General features: G+C 36.4%; 1 long non-coding RNA gene across 8 annotated transcripts in view; it reads left to right on the plus strand.

The window, feature by feature from the left end:
• The window catches only part of LOC121674296, a 37,002-nt gene extending 13,838 nt beyond the window's left edge, over window positions 1-23,164 (plus strand). For 5 of the 8 annotated variants that reach the window (XR_006019519.1, XR_006019522.1, XR_006019520.1 and 2 more), the window contains 3 exons: window positions 13,430-13,538; window positions 13,624-13,708; window positions 16,593-23,164. This is a non-coding gene — a long non-coding RNA (uncharacterized LOC121674296). The remainder of the gene's footprint in view (window positions 1-13,429; window positions 13,539-13,623; window positions 13,709-16,592) is intronic. The other 3 variants (XR_006019525.1, XR_006019521.1, XR_006019526.1) reach the window with 3 other exon arrangements.
• The last annotated feature ends 566 nt before the right edge of the window (window positions 23,165-23,730 follow it).

Genomic DNA, 23,730 nt, shown 5'->3' on the forward strand with positions numbered 1-23,730 from the left:
GGCATATATGTTCAGTTTCTGATGTCTGCTAGCCCATGGATCTGTCATGATGTGAGATTGCATACCTTGCCATAGATATACAGATCCTGCCACTCAGGGCTCATTGGAAAGCTCCACCTCTATGTAGACAAACAAGTATCTACAAAGGGACTTTGTCTGTGTCAATATAATTGTATGATTACGTCCTAAAATGTTCTTCCCCTCCTGTAAAACTTGATTACCTGAAGTGCCTCTGAAAAAGGATGGAGATAGAAGGAAAAAAAAGGCAAAATCATTGTGTTGTCTTGCAAAAAAATCAGAAAGACTAGCTGAAACAAGGATGAGAGACTTCTTGCATTACACAGATGTTTCCTTTGAAAAACCTCAGCTCTTTATGGATTTCAGTCATAAGCAGATTGAAAGTCTAGCTCTGATTTTCTTCAGGAACATGTAAAATGTATAGTTAGCCAACCCAGAAAACAGCTTTTTTAAAAAAATCTTTTCAATTTGGTATGTTTACATTAAAATGTTAGTTTTATTCTATTGCAATTCATAAAGTTTCTTTAGAAAATCTGCACCATAAAGAGTAACCTTTTGCTTGTTGTTTCTTATCTGGTATAACTGGTCTTGGAGTAGCTGAAAGAGAAAATGTAATGGTAATTAAAGGACAGAACAAAAATTACCCTTTAAAAATATCATATCATCTGGAGTGGTTTAGACATAAGAAATTATATCTTTCTAGCCTAACTGAGCACCATACTGCAAGCTGGGTTTAGGATTTTATTAAAGCAGTGTGGATGCCACAGGGTAGGTACTTATGTTCAGTTCATGTGATACAGAAGTCCCTTTTAGACACCAACAGAACAGGTGAGTACAATTCCACAGATCCAGCATTATGTTTGCAAGCCTGTCAGCGTGGATGTTAATGCCATTTCAGTGCATCTGAGGAGTTTGTAATCCTCTTAATTGTTCTGGAAAATTTAGGGGTTCAGCCATTCTTTGTTTCATACTTGCATATCAAATATTTATGGAGTCCTGTTTTTGGAAGAGTGAAAATAACCAATACAGTGTTTGGACAATGCCTTTAATGACATGCTTTAACTTTTGGACAGTCCTGAATTGGTCAGGTCATCCTTGCAAGTTCCTTCCAACTGAAATATTCTATTCTATTCTATTCTATTCTATTCTATTCTATTCTACTCTATTTGATGTCTGGTGATAATAAGGAAGTTCCAACCTGTCAAACAACCCCATTTTGTTTCTCTGCATTATTACCTACCTATTCATGTGACATTTTTTCCAGAGGGTAAACTGAGACAATATGAGAAAAAGAGGCACTGGAGAGGCACTCAGGCTATTTTGTGACAGTGGGTCTTTGGATAGCTTAAGGTCTCTTAGGTTTGCTCTTTTTTCAACCCTGCCCTGTAAACAGCTCATTCTAACCCTGGGTGAGCTGGCACCCAGGTTGTGTGGTTGAACATGGACATGCTCTAAGTTTAAAACAAATTGGAGAAAATATTTCTATATTTCTGGGGTATTTTTCCATCAAACTGATTTTTTTTTTTTTTTCAGTCAGCATATCCCATTTACATTGTCCCTCTGTAAGTGCAATGAAGATATGATGCACTGGGAACTGCTCCATAAAATATGCACGGAAATATGACCTTGAGGTTGTGAGGAAAGGCTGCAGAGCCAGCACACTCAGGTTTCCTTGCCTCTTCACCTCATAGTGACCCTTGGCCTCCAAGCTTGCCTACTTGGCTTCCTTCTGAGAGTCAGGCTGAATGATAAGGATGAAGGGTCAACAAGTCTATACTATCGCACCTACCTCCCAGGAAGCTCCTGAACCTGGCAGCTGTGAAATGCTCCCATTTTCTGCCATTAGCTCACACCCTGTAGACCAAGCATTCCACAGTCATAAAGGAAATCTCTGATAGAAATGGAAGTGGGTTGTAGGTTTTTCAGGTGAATAGTTTGTAACTGGTTGAGAAATTCTTTAGCAGAAGGGACTGTGAAGGGTCTGCAGATGCAATATAGCCAGCTTTACATTGCTGCCCAAGCCCATAGCTATGCTCTGAAAATCCCTGGCTGTCTGACTAAATTCTCTAAATTCTTTCAAAGCAATCAGAATACTCTAAATTGCTTTTTAGGAGCAGACCAACTCTTGCTAGTCTGAGATTCAGAATTTAATATCTTGGTGAGTTTCATTGTACTTAAAGGTCCCTGAATAGTCAGCCTATTTCTTCTCTTTCACTGATTTCTTTATTTCTAAGAACTTTTCTTAATTTCCTATGTGTTTCACTTTTTTGACTCTTTGCATTTGTTTATAGTATTTTTTCTTTTATTTTCATCTGTGTGTTGTGGCTGTTACTTGTTATATGCATTGCTACGCATAAACATCCTTAACCTTTTGTACTAATGAAATGTAAACAAGCAGCAGGTATAATTCCTGACCCAAGTTTAACTATATTCATAAAAAAATAAAATTATGCAGGTCTATGTTAAACAGTATTCTTCTCAAGCTTATTCTTTTGAGTGACTATTTTCTGGGAAATTCTTTATTGATTGTTCCTTTTGTATCTATGCCTACCTCATACAGTATCTCACAATTTGAATAAATCTTCAAATGCAACCCCCCCAATGTCGAAAACTCTTTGGCAGCCATTCTCTGCTAACCTATTAAGTATATGTTAATATATAGAGAGATACATAAAAAATAAACCTCTAGTCTTAGAAAGTAGATTTAATGAAAGAAAACAAATTTATCTTCATTCAGATCATGCCATATGAGATCATAAATTGATCTGAAAGGGCTGCTGGCAGCCTGATCTTTAACTGTATTAGGTTTGTCTGCATTAGATCAAAATGGAAGCAGCTGGATCTGTGTCTGAAAGTCAGATTCCCATTCAGCTGCACAGAGACACAAAGTCTGTAGGAGTAAATGTTCCTATCAAAGATGAGATTATTAAGTGAACAATAGCAATGAAAAAAGCAGCCTCATGAAAACCTCCCCTCCTTATTGTATTTAGTGTCAAATCATCATGGTATTAATGTTGCTGATTATATCAGTGACATCCTGCCCTATGTTGTTATACTCTTCTGTATCTTGCTGAGTAATGGTTAAAATACCATCATAGAGTATAGTCTTCAAAAGGATTTTTGTTGATTAAAACTAAGAGAAAATGCAGTTTTTATTCTTACGCCAGCTCCAGAAAGTGGATTATCCTCTGCCACAGTCTGCCCTCTCCATTTACTGTCATTCCAGTCACTAGATATTTTTCCTGACAAGAAAACCAAAAAACAAAAAACAAAAAACCCAGAATAATTTCCAAAATATGTCTGTTTTGTTTAATCTCCCCTATGTGTAATTCTTAGAAATCAGTCGAAAACGTTACACACAAAATAAAATGTAATGCTAGCAGTAAGGCAGATGAGATGAGCCATGAGTTTAGGGAAGAAATGTGTGGAAAAGGTATTAGGGAAAAGAAAAGACAGGGTAGGATTCTGACTGTAGAACACTGAGAAAGAACAATAACATGGAACTTATGTATTCTGAGTTCCAGCCACCCTTGGAATCACAGCTGTTTGTTTTGGACACAGGTTTTGTACAGTAGCATAGTGAAGAAAGGATGATATTCCTGATGGCAGCAGCTGGTAATTGTTCCCAGATGACGGGATGCGCTGCAGTTTCTGCTACGCTAACAACTTAAACCAACTATATTGTATCTAGTGTTTCTGCTTTTTTAAGTTGCCATTTATGATGCTAGGCAAAATTAACACCGTTTTCAATCTCATTTGCCTAACTTATTAAAACCCTTTATTTTTTCTTTCCCCTCAGTTGTTGGGTGCCTTTGTCATTTTCATCCAGGTTCTTTTCCTTTAGCAAGTTTATGTCTGTCTTTCTTAATGCACTTGGAGCATATGCTTCAATTCTCTTTCCTACAGCCACTTTCTTTGTCTGACTCTAACTTCCATTGATACAGAGCAATTTTACAGATATAGATACAGAGTGCACTTTTTTCCATCTCTAAACCTGTATCTATGCAAATCAAGTATTTAGATGCTGTGGACTAGTTCCATACAAAGGACGATGACAATGAGACACTGCACCTACAAAATTTAATTTTAGGTGCCCAACTATTTCCTAAAATTTATGGTTGGAGCCCATACTCAGCTATCCACTACACAGGAAACTTGAGTAGAATTCAAGTCAAGCAGCTCACTGGAGAGCCTTTGAAGATAGTCGTAAGGAGGAGACACTCTCAAAGATAAAGTTCATTCTTGAGCATACAAAAGATGCTTATCCCACTTTAACAATCACCCCAGTGAAATTCTTTGGTTTAATGTAAGGAATTATTTTTTCGTTATTTTCTACCTGGAAATCACAAAACAGATAAAAAATTTCCCCGTTGCTAGGCTTGAGCATCCCTTGGAGGTTGATTTTGAACAGACATTTAAATTCCAACTTAGGGAAGAAGGGGGACTAGAGAAGGAGATGGGGATGAAAAACATTAAATATACTCTCTTCATGTCAAATGGTTCAAACTGTAGTTAAAGGTAACTTGGGTTTGAAGATTTCTTGAGCCTTAGCCATGAGGTGGATATCAGGCTGCTCAGCAATACAGCAGGATATGTGTTATCCATATGAACATGGTTAGGGTTAGGGGTTAGGGTTAAGGGTTAGGATTAGGTTTAGGGTTAGGGTTAGGCTTATGGTTAGGGTTAGGGGTTAGAGTTAGGGTTAGGGGTTAGGGTTAGGCCTAGGGTTAGGATTAGGGTTCAGGTTAGGGTTTAGGTTTATGGTTAGGGTTAGGGTGTTGGGTTATGGTTGTGGTTAGGGTCAGGGTTAGCATTTGGGTTTAGTGTTATGGTTAGGGTTTGGGTTAGAAGTTATGGTCGGATTAGGTTTAGTGTTTATTTTTATGGTTAGGCTTAGTGTTTTGGTTTACGGTTATGGTTAGATTTAGGGTTAGAGTTTAGGGTTAGAGTTAGGCTGAGTGTTTGACTTTAGTTTTATGGTTAGAATTAGGGTTAGGGTTTACGTTTTGTTTTAGGGTTATGGAAATTTGAATCTTGTCATTTTTCCTGGAGGAACCTTTTACATTTGGAGAATTTTTAGAGCACCCAATGAAACATGATGTCCCAATGGTTGGAAGTTGGACTAAATGATCATTGTATGTTCCTCCCAATTATTGCTTTCCATTCTGAAGTAGAAGCAGGTCTACAATGATCCATTCAATGACAGTGGAGTCCATGGGCAACATGGAATGGGTACCATGGAGTGTGATCTGTGTTTATCCACTTCCTTCAGTGTATCATTTAAATTAGCTTTTGGACGTTTTATTCATTTTTCTTTGTATGGTTTTTCCCCATAAAGCTGAAGTCCAGGGCTAGTTTGTATTTGTCTGTGAGTTAAATAATGATGAAAGCCAAACTTTTTATGAACTGCATTATGGAATATATACCATATATACATCGTATATATTGTACTTATTTTGTTCTTACACTGTTCTGCTAGAAGTCCAATGACAATTAGAGTTTTCGGTTCTATGGCTATAAAAAAGGAAAAGGAAGTAAACCAGAAGCGTATTACTTTTCTCAGTGTTAAGCAATTGTTTGAAGTCAGATGTGTAAATTTTTTATCTTCACCTTAAAAGGTTCTTTATGATGTGGACTTTAAGACACCAGAGGTAAACAGTTTACCTGTTCTCAATTTATAAAATAAGTGATTTTGTAAATTGAACCTGGAAATAACAGATTGGCCATTCAGCCTTGGTTTTCAAGAAAAAGCCTCAGAAATCCCACAATTCTACGGTGCAGATTTGTTAATATGTAGAGACCTTCAGAGTGGTCCTTTGGCCTTTTTGCAAGGTGTAATGCCTGATACGTTAAAACTAAAAAAGGCTTTTGGGATCTCAATTCTGATTTTCTTCACGTTAAATACTGGAATTATAAGCATTCCTATTTCTACATTAGTAAACAGCCCAGAATACCTGTGTAGGGTGATCTGAACAAACCCAGATCTGCTAAATTGCTGTTCCTGACATAGTTACAGCCTGTGCCAGTGGACATTGCCTCAGGGGCCATGCAGAGGTTAGTGTTTGGCTTGGGCCAAGGATCATTTGTAGCAAGTAGCTCAAATACAACTACCTTGTTTCAGAAGCTAAGAGAACTGTTTGTGAGGTATAGAACAAATATGGTGTGGAAAAGTGATTAGGGGTAAAGCTGGAGAAAACCAGGAAGTTACATTCACATTAGCAGAAGATTTAACAGTAAGGAAGTTACAGGGTGAAAATGGTTGCTGATCCCTGGGTGAAATGCAGTTGCTGCTCCCTGGATGGGACTTGGTCAGCATGTCCCACTTCCCACACACAACACATGCTAAGGGGAACTAAAAGGAGAATGGAGCAGAGTTGACACACCACAGCCAGGCTCTGTTGAAATCCTTGCAAGAAGGGGAACTCAGTGGTACCTTGTAGCTGATAAGCCTCATAGCAGCTCGTGACCGAGGGGAAGAAAAGATGTCTTGCTGCTAAACCAGCAGCCATGGTGAGATCACAGAGGTAGTGCTGTGCACACCTCCATCCCAAAGGCTGCCTCAGGTGTAATGCTGACATTAGCCACCTCTGAGGTACCCCCCACTGAACATGATGGATGACCGGAGTTACTCAAACTCCACTTAAACATAAAACGTAGTATAAAAGTAAGTTAGTGTGAGTCCTTCAAGGGTGCTGGCACTTGCCGGCAGCAGGGAACACACTTGGCTATGGAGACCTGGGAGGGGATCTCCCTTATGCTGTTGGCATGTGTCCCTCAACCAGCCAGTCCAAGCATCCTTTAACCCACTGGAATAGTCAGTGAAGGGTCCCCATGGTGGGATGCTGACAGACTGGTTGGGCACAAGGGTCTTGGCTTTCCTGGGGCACTGACAGGGTAATAAAACACAAAGGGTTTGAGAAAATCTCCCCTTTTCACATGACACCAACTTTCCTGTCCCACCTCATCTACAGCTATTCCCTCTACTACCACCAAATTCAAGGAGAGTCTATAGAAATAATAAAACTCTTCCTGATAGTGGAATTCTCTTTAAGAGCATGCACGAAGTAAGTCAGAGAAAGGCCAAAGCATGAAATTAAATAAAACTACCAGGGCACACAAAAGATAATAAATAATGCTATGAGTGCATTAGCAGTAAAAGGAAAACTGAGGAAAGTGTTGTCTGCTGCTAAGTGGCCTAGGAAAGCTCTCTGAAAAATAATGACAACAGAACTAATAAATGGTTTCATTTGAGTTTTCTCCAGTGTATGCAGTTGGACATTGTCAATATAAATAACACAATTATTATTAACCACAAATATTTTCTATCAGACTAAAGAAAGATGGATTTGGATACTTGAACAAATTGTGTTTTGAATGGGCTAAATGAGATAAAATTGACTCAAAAGTTTCCAAAGTATGGTTGAAAGAATCTCAGAGGCTGACTGATTATCTCTAAAAAAGTAACAGGAGAGGTTCCAGAAAAATGGAAAAAAAATCTTTTATGCTTAAATGAACCACAAGGAAATTATAGTGCTGTCAGTATAATAAAATTTATGAGAATAATTAAACTCCTTATCAGCACCAAGGAAGAAAAAAGTGTTGTGAGTAAGACCTAGCAAGGAATATCTAGAAGAAATCAAGTTAAACTTACTATATTTTAAGGGAAACTTCCCATGTTATATGGCTAGATAAAATAAATAGATGCTTTATAAGTGATTTTTTTAACCACGTCTTGTTGACTGTTCAAGAAATGACGTGCCATGAATTTATAGACAAAGCATTGAAATGAACCTGTATAATCCCTGTTTAAAGCAATTACACTACTTCCTTCAGCAAATACATCCTTTCACTTTTGTGGGGGTTATTTGGTTGTCTTTGGCAATAGCTGATGAGCAAAGCAGAGTATTGTTGAAATTGGATATAAAAGATTAATCATGATTTTGGACATCCAACGTTATTAACTTGCTTTATAATGGTGTGTAGGAAATACATGAGATTAATTTGTCCAATAGTTTTAGATATTTCTGCAGAATTGTGAATATTAAAAGCTTTTTCAAGACAGACATCCTTATTGTAAAAGCCAAGGCTTCAGAAGAAAACCCCCATGTTGCTCACGATTAAAGTGTTTTTAATAGTTCATCCAGTTGCTTAGTGATATGTGAGTTTTGATGTAGCTGGACTAACATGAAGGTCTTTACCACAGAATTTGATGAACGTCAAGGTTTCAGTGTCTTAGGTTAAAATGTAAGACGTAACCAAAAGTATGTATTCTATTACTGTCTTCATAAGCTTTTAAAACCAGGTGGGGCAGTGTTCTTCATCTCTTCCATGACTGATAACTCCCTCCGGGATGATATCTCTGCCAGTGGGCCATCCATCCTCACTGCATGACTCATGAAATTTTATCATCCCATTGTGAAATGCTCCGCCCAGGGGGAGGAACCAAGCATTCCTACTTGGATATAATCTGAGGTTTGGAACACCACAAGCAGAACGACCTGCGGGATTCCCAGAGAAGAGCTCCATAGTCACCACTAGACCTCCAGAAAAGGACCAGACTTTACTACAGGATCACCGCTTCAACAGAATCACATTTATTGCTCCAACAGGACTGCAGCCACCACGCTGACCAACAGGGTGTCATGTTGTATCCTGGCTCTGTCAGTTTAAGCCAGTGTTTCTGTACTATTGCCTTTATCTTAATTTTCCTATTAAGTTGTAATTCTGACTTGGGATCTCCCACTGGTTTGCTTTCAAATTAGTACATTCTGTTACCAGGCTAAATAATTGAGGAGGAAGTACTGTTGTAAAAAAAGTGATGTTGTTAGGGCATCATTACATGGTATCTACTTGATTTTTTTCCAGAAGTTCATAGCAATTTTTTCAGGAAGCCAGAGCAAAAAGGGGATTCATAGTCCTGGTTATTCAAAAGTGTCCTCTCGGTGAAATTATAATCACATGGAAAAAAATTGAAAGAATGTGACACAATTTCTCACAAAAACCTTAGAACCAAAATTTTGATTTAACCTGTGTTAAGTCTTTCATCCTATAAATCACAGTGCCCTTTTCTCTTCCTAGACTAACAGAAGATGAAACTGCTGTATTTTTAGTTAATATAATCTGTAGGGACTGTTATTAACCAGGCACCTTAGATATAGAACCCCTTTTAAATGCTGGTGGTCTGGGTAATAGACATGTTGTTAAAGATGAAATGGTCTCCTTAGGAAGTGAGAGTCTTGTATTAAAGTCTTGAAGTCAGGTGTTACACTCAAATCCTGTTTGTGATACTGAGATTTATCCAGTTCTGGATTACTGGGTCTATAAAAGGCAGAAATGGTGTTGGGAAGAGCTCGAACAGGAGAAATACTAGGCTTCCTTTCTTTAATGAAAGTTACCCTCTGTAGATCAGTTGTCAAAAGTTGCTTAAACCAGCCACTGTAATACTTCAGAAGATGGGGACTTAGCTTTTCCTCAATGTCATCTTCCTAATCTAGTGAAAAGTGATAAACAAGCCTTGTTTCTTTAAAATACTCCTTTGATGGATCCATATCTATTTTGATTTAAATGTATACAGAATAATATTACACAAAATAAATTTCAAATAAATATTTTATAATTATTTTAGGAAATATCGATGTAAGGGACATTCTTATTGTATTTATGTCCATTCAGATGGAAAAAGATTCATACAATGTCATTGAATCCAGTACAACCCAGACATTTAATTTGCATTTTAAGAACGAAGTAAATAATACTATTTCATTACTGAATCAATGTATTCAGCAATTTACATTTGATTTTTAAAAAAAAAAATCAAATCTGAAGCTCAGCATAAATACAGCAGACTTCTTACTAATGAGTGATTTGACAACTTTATTGTAGACAACAACGGTATCAGATACAGAATATAAATGTCAATTCATTGAAAACTTTAATTTCTGAAAGAAATTTCTGATGAGTCCAACATGTTCAATCAGGTGCAATCCCGTATGTATCCAAATGTTGATATTTCTGGCAGTCACCATAAGATAGCATTATAACTATCAAAAGTTGCAAATATTTTGTACATAAATTAAAGATTGTGGATAAAAACTGAAGATTTCTTTTTACAGTCTACCTGCTTTTATAATAAATTACACAGCTTTTCAGGTGGGGACATATAACAGTGCTGTGCTAGCAGTATTCTGTTCTTGATTATTCTTTGCTGACAAATTATCTATCTTGAGATAAGTAAAATCTGATGAAGCAGTATGCGAAGAGTTAATTTTATGACAGTGAATGAAATAGTAATTTGAGGATACAGGAAGAAGGATAAATAAGGAAAAGGCTTTCTGCTAAAAACCAAAAAAATCCCAAAGCAAAAACTCCTTTGCAACAAACCTACCATCTTATGGGTATGTAATGTGAAAGGATCTTAAAGAAATATGGTGCAGTTTGTGAAATGAAAGTTTCATGACAATGAAGTCAATTGTTCCTTGCTTCTTTGATGTTTGGTGTCTCAAAGTTAAGCATACCTAATAAAAAAAGGTTCCTTTTTGATTTAATAAATTGATAAAAGCAATGCAATAATTCTTCAAAGCATTAGGCCTTAGAAAAGTCAAAATTCTCCTAAGGTACCGAGAAAACCAGTCAAACAGCATGTAGCTTATTGCCTTGCCTTGACATTGCATTAATCTCCCAGCATCCTGTATAAAATAGTAATCCAGATAATGTCTTTCAAATGTTTCTCTGACATTTTAAAAATTAAGCTGGAAAACAATCAGTTTTGTTGCTGTTAAGCAACAAATGCTTTAATTGATTACCTTCTTTGCTAAACAGAAAATAAAATTCTGCCAAGTCCAAAACTCTGGTCAAAAGTAAACACAAAATATGTAATTGATTGTTGCTCAGCAAGTGTTTTAAAAATAAAATGATCTTCAAAATGTCTTCAAAATGGGAACAAGAATTAAAACATACAATTGAGTGGAAAGACCAACATGACACACTGTATTATGCTGTTACCAGTGTTATATACCATTATTCAAGCTGTAAATTCCCACAGGATGGAAAAGACACATTTAGAGCAAGACTCTGAACAACTCCATTTGGGCTTGTCAGCCCAATATACACAATCTGATTTTACTGTGCATATAAGACCTTAGAAAATACACAGCCTTCATCTACTTAGTTTTGATCATTTGTGTTTCTAATTTGAATCCTATTGTTATTTTCAGAGATGGCTATTTATTTACTTACTGACCCTGTAAAATTTTATTATTTTAGTAAAAGAAATAGATATCCAAATAGTTGGCTGCAGATAAATTAATTTTATAATATTTATGCATTTTAAAAAATATATAGTACCTTTATTTATTAGGAAAGGGAAAATGAGGAATTATACTTTTGATAAGGTAGTATGTATTCTGGTTGCTAAAATTATTTTGGCCAATAAGTGAAAAATTAAATTCTAATAATAGGATAATTTCATCATGTTTGTTGATGAATTTTGACGTAAGTATAATTGAGTGGATTGTGCAAGCAGTAAGAGTTCGATATGTATCATTCCTGAAGATAGGTATGAAATTACCTAATTAAGGTGATTTGGCTACCCTGATCTACTCATCTTCTATAACCAAGTTTGAATGCTGGAACCATAATGAAGGACATTTTGTGGAGATTTTTGGTTTGTTTTGTTTTTTATTTTGTATTATTTGTTTGGTTTTTTTTTTAAGGATAGCTTTGTCTATTGGTTTCAGATAAAATAAACCTTTGTGAATGCGTCAGAGTGATAAACAGGAGAAAAAGCAAATGGAAGCAACTAGTGGTATTTGGATCCAATCTTATGCAAATCACATCTGACATTTAATAAATCACTACTTCTAAAAAATCTTTTCCTAGAATTGGGGAATATTCTGTAGGTGCACCATCTCACAAGAAATTCTCATTTCTCTATCTGCCCAGGTTTCCAATGTGACTGGATCTCTTTTATACAGTTTTTTCATCTTCAATAATGATTATAGAGCTTTGCAGCCTGGTATCAACTATAAATGTCACAAATATGCTATTCGTTTCTTATTACAGAACTTTAAATGTTAAAACAAATTTTGATATCCTCACACAAATGGCAAGACCTTTTTCCCTGTTTCAGGTTTTAGCAGTACATCCTTTTAGCTGGTTTTCAAACTACATGATTGTGTTCCTGATTAATACAATTTGAATTAATCATCAGTCATTGCAAAATTTCTACATCGTATCATTATAAAGAAATCTTCCTGTTAAAGAGCAGACTGCAAGAAATAAATGTTCAGATGCAAAGTTTGTGTTTGAAGACTGGGTAGCACTTCACATTGCCATTCTGATAGTCACTCCAAGATTTAAAACTGCCTCCAGTATATTGTGTGCTTTTGGCTTTAAAAACCTCTGAAAACTGTATTCTACTCACTTTCGAGTTAGTTTTAATTGCATTAATATTTAACTTACAAACTGTATTATATGTCATGACTGACATGAACTGCTTCTTGATTTCACTTAAATAAAACCAGGTGTTTTAGAGCCTTCAGTTATTCATAGAGTACAAATCTGTTGTCACATAATCTTTATCATTATGGAAAAAACCAGGTTATTCCTGAACAGGAAACAGTACAGAAATTTGAAAGGAAATATATAGTACTTATGTTGTAACAGTGTTTTCAAAGCCATATTGCAGGTGTAAAAAGCAGGTGAGCAAGTATTCTGGTATCTTTTAAGTGATGGGGAGGCTGAGTTGTAAAAATATTAAGAGAAGTGCTTAAGGCTATTCAGAGAATTATTAAAAAAAACAGGATTATCTCTCTAAATGCTCTGGCTTTTAGACCAGTCTTTTTCCACCTTGTTCACACTGCTCATGAAGAGAATCAGATTAGGTTAAGAGATTAATTAACAGCATCTTAAGTCTTCTGTTATTTTCTTCCATGCAGTGTAAATTCAAAATCACTCAATATGATCATATTGAATCTAACTGCAGTTCAGCTATCCTTAGCAATTCCTACATTATCTTCTTCTCTATGTATCTCACACGGATTAGCATGGAATTTGTTTAGCAGGAGTCAAAATAACAAGAGTTTGGTTTTTTTGAGGATATGGTGGTTTTTCTTGAGGACATGACTGCTAAGGATTTCACTGTCATAATTATTGTATTTTACAAGAACTTTCTAAACTGCTCATGACTGTTGAAGTTTGAAAGCTGCATCTGCCCTTTTCCTGGAATAGAAACATTAAATATCTTAGTAATATTTAACTACTTGGAGGAGATTCAAGATGTCTTTTGGATATTAATTTTGTCCAAAGCCACAAGACCTAAATTTATGTCTACCTTGACACAGGTAGGTGTATAATTACATAGGGGTCTTTATGTCCCCTGTATTATTTCTCTAATATTTGGGATATTTACCAGCCTTTAGAACCAGGAGAGATGTGGGTGTTCAAATACAATATTTGAAGAGATTCAGCATATGCTGTCAGTTCCTTTAGGAAAATCTCCTACCTCAGCAGTGTCTGTTAATGTAAGTAGTAATCTTGGGGTACAGAACTGTTAAGGGGCACAAGTTGTGAACTGAAGTTAATTCAGGTGTGGACTTTGTGTTTTAGGTGCTTGTTGGAGTTAGATTTGTTCCTGGTGAGACTGAGTTCACCCCAGTCCAAATCTGGGTTCTCCTTCTGCCAGATCAAACAGGTAGGTAGCTTTCATTCTGTAATGTTTCTCCCAGTCCTTCTGCTTTGCTGCTGAGGGTAGATTCACTGTGCAAGAATCTGGGTGTATTTTAAAGTGGAGAATTCATAAAGGATGAATCATGCTGGTTATTGGAAGAGCAGGTGGGTGAGGGATGCAGGGCGGGGAATAGGCTTTGTGTATATTTTGTACCTCAAAAAGCACTATAGGCTTCTTTTCCTGTAATGTGCAGCACCACTGTGTTCGTCTTGACACCACTGTTCACACAGTCAGTCATCTGCTGACTATGCTTGGAGAACAGATGTGCCACAGTCTTTTGTTTTCTAAGCTATATGATCTACTCAGTTTGTCTGGAGCTAGCAGTGCTGTGCCAACAATCAACATTAGGCTTGATCCTTAGTTAATATATGAAATACTGTTCTGAAACAAGTGGAAAAAACAATATGCTGTTGGCATTTGAAGGTGCTAGAAATATAGAAAGTATTGTAAATACCAGGCACATTTGAGAAATAGCTTTGACAATATTTAACAACAAGATATTTAACAATTCCTTTGCTAAATATCTGCTTCTGTTAAAAGCTTAATCTGAATTTTGAGCACCACAGAGTAGAATAACTGTGGCTTTCATTTTTTCATCCCACAAAGTAATAATTTTTTTTATCTTGAAAAGTATAAGACAATTTAAAACGAAGACGTTATCACTTTCTGTGTTACTGGAAAAATAACAGCCACTAAAAAGTGAGCTGATCCCCTTTTTACCTCCCTTTTTTGCAATAAGATCACATTTTTGTGGTGATACAAAAAAAATCTACAATATATTAGAAGTTCTGATACTAGTCATGAATTCTTGAATGCTCCTCTGTAAGATCCAATTGTCAGCTGTTGAGGAGCATTCTAAGTCACAAGCAAAAGCTTTGTCAATGTCCCATTATTAAAAAAGGTAACAAAAACTGGTGATGAACTACAATTTTTCCTCCTCAGGAATATCCTTGTTGAAAACCACATTGTTTATGGGAAGCTGTGGGGTGTGAGTAAACTTTGTTTAGTTTCAAATGGAGCATCAGGAGTCTGACCAAATGTGATGTAGTTGGGAAGAAAAAATAGTATATATTTCATAAGTCATTGTCATATACACTTAAAAATCAGAAGACTGAAAAGCTCTTTGTGTTACACTTGTCCCTTTGCAAATCTACCCACAGAAATGGTACTGTCTCATCAGTATCTCTGAAATGTCAGCCAGCTTCCTAAGACTCTTTTCTTGTCTAAGGCCCATTGCTTTTCAGATCACAAATGAAAATCTTACATAACCCTTTTATTTCTTTACTCCTACTCAATTTATTATTATTATTATATCCAGAAAATTATATTAAAAAAATTAACGTCACAAAGTCAAGCATTCAAATTAGAAAACATGAAAATTAAAATTCCCTATGCAGCCTTCATTTGGCTCACTTGGACATATGCGCTGTAATGGTTTTTAATTACATCACACAGAATATTTTTTTCATATGGGATCCCTGGCTCCGTCAGTCAGAGATGGTACTTCCTTAATTAGAAGTATTCAGTATTTTGTTCTCTTGTCCTTGTTCAGTGTGTGGACAAGTCTTATTGGATTCAAACTAATCAGACTGCACTCTTTAAGCAGAAATTATTGATTTTTCTGTGCTATTTTCTAAATGGAACTCATTAATATAATGTCAGACATTACTTTATATTCACAAAATCCTCATAAGGTTAAGGGATTTATTATCTTCATTATACATATGGGTAATGGCCATGCAGAGAAATTAAGCTTAAGTATATTCACTAGATTTGGGTGTCCAGTTTGGGGTGTCTGTAACCTCTTATTCTTCAGTGTGCTTGGCATAGTGTAATTCAGTACAAACTCAGGATATGGACCCTGCTGAATTCTCTATTTCTTCTAAACAGTTATGAATTTGACTTGCTGTCTGTAGTGGAAAAACCTCCAAAACAAATATTAAAAACTAGCCTTTAAAAAGTCATTACAAATTTTGTAATAAAACTTTTTCACAGGACTGCCAAGGAAAAGGCTAACTTCTAATCCAGATCCGCAGTGCAGATACAGCTGCCTTATTTTTACCTCTGAAGGTCCTTCTTCCCTTTCCAACATATTCAACAAAAAGTAAATAGAAGGTATAAAGAGATATATATGAATATGCAATGTGGAATAAGATAGTGGGAATAAGAGTGATTCTCTGAAGAATGGGATATCAGTTGACAACAGCAAGTAGTTTAATAACAGACATGGGCAATGAGATTAAATTTTACTTAGGGACATTATCTCAGTTTTACTGTCACTTTAAAATTAATTTTCTGCAGATCTTTGAGTAAGCTTATATGTATGATTGGGAAAGAAGGCTTTATTTATGTTTATTGGCTATATTAATATCAAATAACTGTGTAATATATACATTTAGGACATATATTCAAACAAGGAACAGTAAAGTATTCCCTCATATCTCACAACCATCTCATCAACACTACTGGAGTCTTTAAATCCCTAAACCTCTGATCTTTGAACTATCAGAGCAGATGTCGAGCTGGCAGCTTCATCCTCTGAGTGTATCAATACTTTGGCAGTCATAAACTGTAGATTTTGGATGAATTCACATATCTTCCCTGATGCTGGAGGACACTGGAGTAACAGGTTTCACTTGGGAATCTGGAGGGATTCTCACTGTAATCAGAAGCTTACAGCTTATTTGATACTGACTTCATCATTCCCCCTGCTTCTCCTTAGTCTGAATGCCAGCTTTCTTCTCCTACAGCCTACCTCAGTTCTCACCCATCAGTTCCCTGCTCCTTTCTTTTCTCTTTTACAGGATTACTTCACATAGATCCCATTTATCTTTGTGTTCCTTTCCAGGATCAAATTTTTGATTCTTTACAGCTGAAGTGAACGACATCTTCCATTGTGATGTTTGGATGCCAGAGGACAGTGTCAGCACAAGAACACGACCGACCTTTTATTCCTTTGCTAGGTGTGGGATGTGGAAATGTCTATTTCAGTAAGATTATTTTATTGAGGACCTTGTCAGATGGGATAATAAGGAAAAACAGGTAAGCCATAGACAAAGTGACACAAACCTGATGTACTAACACAGAGACAAAACCAAGAAACAAGCCTTGTCAGTTACACTAATTGATGGGCTATCAGGAAACTGCATGCAGGGTATTGCAGCCAACAAGGACGGAAACCTGAGGGTTCAAAATGGGGAGGAGAGGAGCTCAGCAGGACTAGGCAGACTGATGAGGAAAAAGGCAAGGGAAGGGAATGGGGAGAAACAAAGGCGAAAAGTGGGATGAGAGGGCTGGTCCCATATAAATAGGGCCAGTCACTGTGCTTCTTTGACTAAGACTGGTGCCTGATCACCACAGTCTGTCTGTCCTATCTTTTGTTAATCCTTTCCTAACTAGTTCTCTGCATAGTCTCACTGCCTATCCCACGTGTGAGCACTGCAAGAACTGGGTGCCATCCACTGGTGGGGAGTAGCTGTGAATGAGATCTGAGCTGGTGGGTCCGTGCTCAGATTTGCTATAGGTGGAACCTGCGAGTGGGAAAGCAGCAGCTGCCATGTCCCACAGCCTGGGAGTACACTGCACTGGGCTCCAGAGGCTGGGCAAAGGAGAAAGGCCTGGGCCAGGGCTGCTCTAACATCCCTTAACAGACAGGTTTTCATTTGACAGAAGTAATTCCAAAGATTAAATTGGGCAGCATATAATTTTCAAGCATTATAACCATAATCCAATCTGATGCTTGGTGCAAATATAATGAAAAGGGTCTTTTTTTAAATGAGCAGGGCTAATGATCCCATTTTTTAGTAGCAAAGCTTTTTGTACTATTTATTTCCTAGGTTATAGTATCTATACATGATAATCTTTTCTTAAAAGTATGGTCATGAATAAGATGATGAGAAATTTTGAGACAAAATTAATATGTGGCGTCCTTCATCTTATTTAAATAAGCCTTGGCTCAAATTCTTATTTAAGATCATAATATGGCAGAAAATTTCTGTTGCACTTATCCAGGCATGGATGAAATTAGAATTTATAAATACCAGTTGTTTCAGGCTGTGCTGGATTATGCATAGTGTTCTTTGCTGTATATCACTACAGCAGAAAAAGATAGCAGAATAATTTCGTTACAGCTATTGAAAACAATAGGTAAACTCTCTGCCTCCCACATGCTTTCATACATAGAGTTTTCCCCATTGTAACACTTACTCAAAATATTATGGTTTAATATAAAGTTGTCATGTTGTTTTTTTGGGTTTTTCATTTTTGTTTTTGGGTTTTGGGTTTTTTTTGTTTGTTTGTGTTTTTTTTCCCAATAAGCAGTGAAAATGATCTCTACAGTGACTGGTAGCTCAAGTACTAAGGTTGTTTGAGAAAATTGAATTGTGCTGAGGGGCAGCTGTGCTTATAAAGTGTTTACTGCATGTAAACAAACAGAAGACTATGCATATTCCCTCAGCAAAAGCTACTTACAGAGAGCAGAGAATGTCAGTAAGTAGGCATGAGGTGGCTGTAGCGAATAGTGCAGAGAGAGGAGGAAAGGCAGATGTTATAATGCAATGACACTGCACCGAAGACCAGTGTGTAACATTAAAATAAGCCGTTTTCCTGTTACAGCTGGCTATGCACAGCATAGTGTACACTTGGAATATATAATGCTCTAGCATCTGCTTCTCTGTAAAGCTTTCATTTTCTTTTTCAGACAGCTATAATCTCAAATCTTTTGTTTGATAACTCCGATGTGCTTGATGGGAGAAAAAAGGCTGCAGTGTTGTCACAATCTCTAAGTCAATTTCTTTAGCAGTGAAAGAGACCCCAGAAATTTTGTACAGTACACTGCAGTGAAAACACAAAAAGCGTTTGCTTTTCTGCCTTCTGCACTCCAGTAATTTTCTTTTCTTGATGCAAGATGGAGTGCAGGTGACAAGGACTAGTCTAAAAGGCAAAAAGAAAGGTATTTCTTTTACTGTTGGAGAAAGTCACAAAAGAATGAACATTTTCAGAGCTGGACTTTATTGTTTCGTTCATATCTTTGCACTTTAAGGCATATAAATCTCTTCATGAGATGTGAATGAAAACTGGTTTTCACAGATGCTGTTTTGTAACAGAAACCTTGTTTCTTTGGGTTTTTTTTTCAAAATTGTTTGCTGGCCAATATTTTTAAAAATTTTAAGCATTCTAACATTTAAGTATACTCTTTTACTATATATGTATATGATTGTTGTTCCAGAAAAAGATTTTTAATATATTAACAGATAGTAGAGAAATCAAAAATTAAGGATGCAATTTAATACAGTTTTCACGCCTGCAGGTTTGACCCCAATGAATAAACAGTGAAGCTTATTTAGTTTTCTGTGGTTTCCAACAGTCCTTCCAGGCTATGGCAGCTTAGTCTTTTTAATAATGTTACTTTGCCTTTGGATAAAAGCCTGCTGCATCCACTGATTCCACAAATGAATGTACAAATATTAAAAGGGGAAAATGGATTTATACCTGAATATTGGGTGGATCTAATTACACGAGAGAATCAAAAAACCCCACTTCTCCAGAATACAGAGCTCTAAAATCCATGCATAACTATTTATCCATTTTGAAAAAGTAAACCAATTAGGTCACTGGCATATTCACATACAATGTGATTGAAGGTCACAGCCTTTTGTAGACATAAATGACCTATTGAAATGTTCAGGCTTTTTACTTCCTTTTGCCAGGTTGTCTATACACACCAGTGATCACTCCCTTTGATTTCTCCCTCTTCAAATCCTTTGCATGCAATCTTTTCATCGCCAGATTTTTGAGGGAATCCTTGCAGCCTTCCCCACCATCTCCTTTGCTGAAATTTTCCTCAGTCCGTTCAGAATACCAGATATTTCCTCCCTGCTTTGTGTGTAGTTCTCCCATCTCCACCCAATGTTCAGTGTTTTTTTCTCTGTAACTTTTTAAAGAACACATGCCAATGTGCTAATTCTGTAAGGCTTCAATTTACCTGCAATCCTGATTCTTTTTTCATAATTACTTATTTATTCTCCTTGCTTATTCCACCCAGTGCAGAAACAAGACTAAAAAACACTGCCGTGTGATGCCTGAATGTGCAAAACCTGTTTTTTTGTGTTGCTGTGCTGTAGGATACCGTGGTGAACTCCAGGGTCAAAAGCTCAGTAAACCAAATATAAGTGTAAGACGACAGACATTCCTTCCCATGGTGGAAAGTCTGGGATTTCCTGTGAAGCAGTTAGAAAAAAGTAGGGCACAACACCTAAATAGCAAGTAGCCCAAAGTAATTTTATTTCTGTTATCTTGCTAGTCAGTGTTTTCAAAGAGGGTAATACTTGCTGTCAACAAAACAACAGTTTTGAGAACAGTACTCCCATTGTATTGTCCCTGTCTTGAACAATATGTTTACTTCTATCCTCTAGCTATCCTTTCTCATTTTGTCAGGTAGAATAGGAAAACTGAAACCTCACGGAGAAAAAACAAAACAAAAAACCCGAAAAACCAAACCAAACAAAACACTGAACAAACAACACCCCCCAAAAAAACCCCACCAAAAAACCAAGAAACAAACAAACTGAACAAAAAAATGAACCAATCCAAACCAGCAAAGAAGTTATTAACTCAGGCTAAGATAGGTTATTGTCTCATATTTCCTGCAGAGACATGTTACAAACCAAAGATGAATCAATCCTGAGCTGCAAAAGTATTGTTCTACCTTCCGCAATTTCTACAGATCTGTTTCTTATTCCCTTTCAGGAATACTTTTAGTTGTTTTTGCTGAGCAATACTATAACATCTGAAATTAGACTTGAAAAACATTAGACTATAGGCCACGTGGAAGAAAACTGATTGAAATCAGCTCACAGGAGGAGAGGTTTCATTCCATATGTGTTCATTCCAACGCGACGATGTGATTCAGCAGGTGACTAGAGCTGTATGGAAGATAAGAGTAGGTAGTCAGAAATATGAAGGAATCCAGAAAAAAAACAGCAACTGAAGCAAAACTGAACATAAAAGGGGGTGGGGATGTTGAGGAGACAGAGAAAAAAGGGGTATTTGAGAGTCTGAATTATTAATAATAAAAATGTTATGATTCTAAGACTTCAGTGCTTTATTAAATTTAACAGATGAACATTAGGGAAAAGGCTAAGCCTTCAGGAATCAGGAGGAACTTGCGTAGCAGAGAATTTCACAACTTCTTTATCACAGACTGGATAAGAAGGATTATCTTTGCTGCAATAAGTTTATTTTTCATTTCTGACTCCTAAATTTCTTAAAGGAAAATCAGAATAAAAACAATTCTGGAACAACTGTTGCCAGCCTGAATAAGACTTACTGGATAAGCAAGTAGATGTTGTTTAGTCACCATGTAGTAAAAGGAACCTTCCTCTTACCAGCTATGCAAAAGATTTTCTCTGTGCCAGGTGAACTGGACTCATTAACAGGCAGAAAAAATATAAGACTTCTGAAAATGCTTAATTGAAAGTGCAATAGTAGACTTTAGTTTACCTATTTTTCCAGAAAGCTTTATGTATGCATATTATGTGTTAAGAAGACAAAACAAGAAAATACACTAGAAAAGATACATTTGCATTTTAACTCCCTAAAGGCGCTAATTTAGACCACAGTAGGGTGGTTTCGTACCTGATTTAGTCATGGAACTAGTTTACTCTGCTGTTGACTACATAATGCTGTAATTACTCTTCACCTCACTTCTCTTTGATCTACATAAGATATGTGCATTGTTTATGAACTATTTTTCTAACATATGGTTATAATTATTTTCTGTATTTAAGTCAGTGTATTTTTTATCATTAATAAAATTGAGAAATATATTGATGACCGAAGCCTCTAAAAACGTGCTAGAATTAAGGGTCTTATTTCATGGATGAATAATGAAGAATTATCTATTGTGGTCATGATTCCAAATTTAATCATTGTCTATACCTGAAATATGGTATTAACAGGACAATTAATGCAAGTACTCAATTTCATCACATACTAGAAAAGTCACCATAAACTTATTTCAAATTCTTAGAGTCTCTGAGTTTTTCTACCTTAGATAACGGATCTGGTCAGCTTAGATGTTTTCCTACTAATTTTTCTTAGATGTTTTCCTATTAATTTTGCTATAACTCCACTCCCTGAGATGCTTTCCAGATAAAGAATCCTAGCTGAAAGTCATCAGAGACTTGGGCCTGACTTTTACCCAGGAAGGCATTGTTCTGTGAAAGCAGATGATCATTGTCATTTGTACTCATCCCCTGCTACCTTTTCTAAAGAAACTATGAAAGCATCAGGATCAGACTCTCACTTGGTAATGCCAGACAAAGTGCTTTTCTGGTTTCAGTCTAATTAACCAATCACTGAATTTCAGAGAATGGGAAGAATCTCCTGATGAACAGAAATTATGAAGGACTGCAGCATCCCTTTCCCACTGCCAGTCTAAATAAGGTAGTGAAAAAACTGCAGATATCTGTACCTGTGTGAGGCCAGATGTAAGGTTTTTATATTATGCAATCCATCCACGAAAACTGGTGGGCTTCCATTTGGTGAACTCCTTGATGGTCAAGATTTCTTCTTCTATGTTGCCTTTAACTCTTCTGCTGTTTGTCATTCAGCTACACTGTAAAATAATGAGACAATATTATAGGTGAGCAATACGAAAAAAGCAAAATGATCCAAATTCATGAAATTCCCTTTATATTGGCAAAGATCTGAGGATGCAGATAGCAAGAAAGAGTGATCACCAGAGATGAGAAATGGTTGAGGCGTTCCTTCAAATAAGATAGAAAATGTCTCTAACTATGTAAGGTCTCCTTCTCAGGAGTCTGGCAAAGGATGAGAAAAGAAATTTCCAGCAAAGACAGTGGACTTTGTCATATTTGATTGTAAAAATGTAGGACGACTTGCATTATTACTTCACTATCCCTGAAAATTAGTTTTTTTACTTGGCTGTGTAAAGTCATTTTGGTAGAAGATGAGGTTGCTGCTTCAGTGCTCGAGCTGTGGTCCATAAGAAGAGAAAGAGATGTACAATGATGTTACACAGAAGAAAAACAGTGCTTGACATTATTTTTCTATTTGTAGCTGAAGCATATTCTAGTACATAGTAAATGATTGTCTTAGATGTAATTCATAATATTGTCATTGATTCTAACTTTTACCTGTTTATTGTTATTTCTCAACTTCATTTATACTGTTGCTATTACTGTTTTCTTTCTCACATGCTGTATCTTTTGATAAATGAGAGGACAGGCTTCTTGGGGCACTAGTCATATTTTTCTGAATGCTCTCTGTGATGAAGTAAGTCCTGCTTTGGTCTCAATCAAATATTGCTCACAGTCTAAAGAGAAAAAAAGTGGCTTCAAAATGAATTGTGACCCCTGAAAGAGCTGGAAGTAAAGGTCTCATCCTGCATTTGTTGCAGATGTTTCACTGTCTATTTATTTTGTGTCTAAAAATGGTGTATGGGGGAACTCATTTCAGTCAAAATAAAAGGAATTTAATGTCTTCCATTCTGTTTGTAATGAGACATCCAAAGGCTTAAAATCTCACCATTTGAATCAAGTTAGCTATTCCTTATTTATTTACCTCTACCATCATTAATACCAATATCTGATTTTATACTCTTTAAACAAATGAGAAAAGCCTCCCTGGTTTAGACCTAATACATGCCCCCAGTGCAAAATATACTTGTCTGTCCTCCTGCTTTTTTCCTTCGCTGGAAACACCAGATTGTATTTACTCAGCTGAGTCTCTTATGCCAATAAACAGCAGTCATGCTGACACCGCACCACAGGTCACCAGGGATCCAGTTTCTTGAATGTATTTAAATATTCTGTTGCCTGATCAAAATACTGATGTTGTCAAAATTGAAATATGGATGTGCATGTTCTGCAGCTCTTGGTTATCATGGGATGTTTCACATGAAATGAAAAGCAGAGCAGAGTTAGTCATGTGAGAATCTCTCCTGCTTTCTCTCTATGCCTCAC

The sequence above is a fragment of the Corvus kubaryi genome, unplaced genomic scaffold (genome assembly GCF_017639235.1).
Source record: "Corvus kubaryi isolate FWS band 111438036 unplaced genomic scaffold, C.kubaryi_AGA036_p1.0 67, whole genome shotgun sequence".
NCBI lineage: Eukaryota > Metazoa > Chordata > Aves > Passeriformes > Corvidae > Corvus > Corvus kubaryi.